The sequence below is a fragment of the Pseudochaenichthys georgianus genome, unplaced genomic scaffold, assembly GCF_902827115.2.
Source record: "Pseudochaenichthys georgianus unplaced genomic scaffold, fPseGeo1.2 scaffold_633_arrow_ctg1, whole genome shotgun sequence".
Classification (NCBI taxonomy): domain Eukaryota; kingdom Metazoa; phylum Chordata; class Actinopteri; order Perciformes; family Channichthyidae; genus Pseudochaenichthys; species Pseudochaenichthys georgianus.
The window spans coordinates 91,058-91,996 of NW_027263190.1; the positions used below are offsets into that span (position 1 = coordinate 91,058).

Here is a 939-nt window from a genome sequence, read left to right on the forward strand (position 1 = left end):
CATCTCCATTAACAGTAGGTAGTTGGTATGGGAAATATTTTGTTACCATTTGAATAAAGTCAAAATAAACAAAACCTTTTCATGACTAACAATAGGCCTATATGGCAGCACAGACACACCCAAAGAGACCAAAACCAAGAGTTGGACCACGACTAACAAGATGAACTATGTTTATTATACATTTCATTTGACCCCGGCTATGTTTAAAATGATATTCCAAACACATAGGCCTAACCATAATATTTTCTCAAAATGTTTATATTTTTTGTCCACCAGACATAATATTGTGATGTCTTTATGGCCCTCTGCTTCAATTAAAGACTCCATTGCTTTTTGTACAGACTTTTCATTAAATGGAGCCTTTGCTATTGATTAAATATGTTACATACTTAGTTGTTGCTTACAACCGTAGTGAGACATATTTGATTTGCTATGTTGTGATCAAGTCAACTTTTTGCAAACATATAGAACCTTCAGTCGACCCAGGTGGGACTTGAACCCACAATCCCCAGCTTCGGAGGCTGGTGCCTTGTCCATTAGGCCACTGGGCCACTTCTTCTCAAGCAATGAGTCTCACTCAAATAATTAACTTTTCACACACACACACACACACACACACACACACACACACACACACACACACACACACACACACACACACACACACACACACACACACACACACACACACACACACACACACACACACACACACACACACACACACACACACACACACACACACACACACACACACTTCAAATCAAGTTGCATAAATACTTTTGCTACGTTTTTATTATAATTACTGTGACATGTATCATGTTTTCGTCATTATTATAACAAATACACACTTGCAACTGATAACACTGGCAATGATTTTATATTTATTAGACTATCAAAAAAAAATCATGCTTCAAAAAAATGGGGGCTCCAAATAAG

General features: G+C 37.4%; 1 non-coding gene across 1 annotated transcript; it reads right to left on the bottom strand.

Moving 5' to 3' along the window:
- Positions 1–478: 478 nt before the first annotated feature.
- On the bottom strand, positions 479–551 carry trnar-ccg (transfer RNA arginine (anticodon CCG)). The gene has a single exon. It is a non-coding gene; the product is annotated as a tRNA-Arg (tRNA).
- Positions 552–939: the final 388 nt, after the last annotated feature.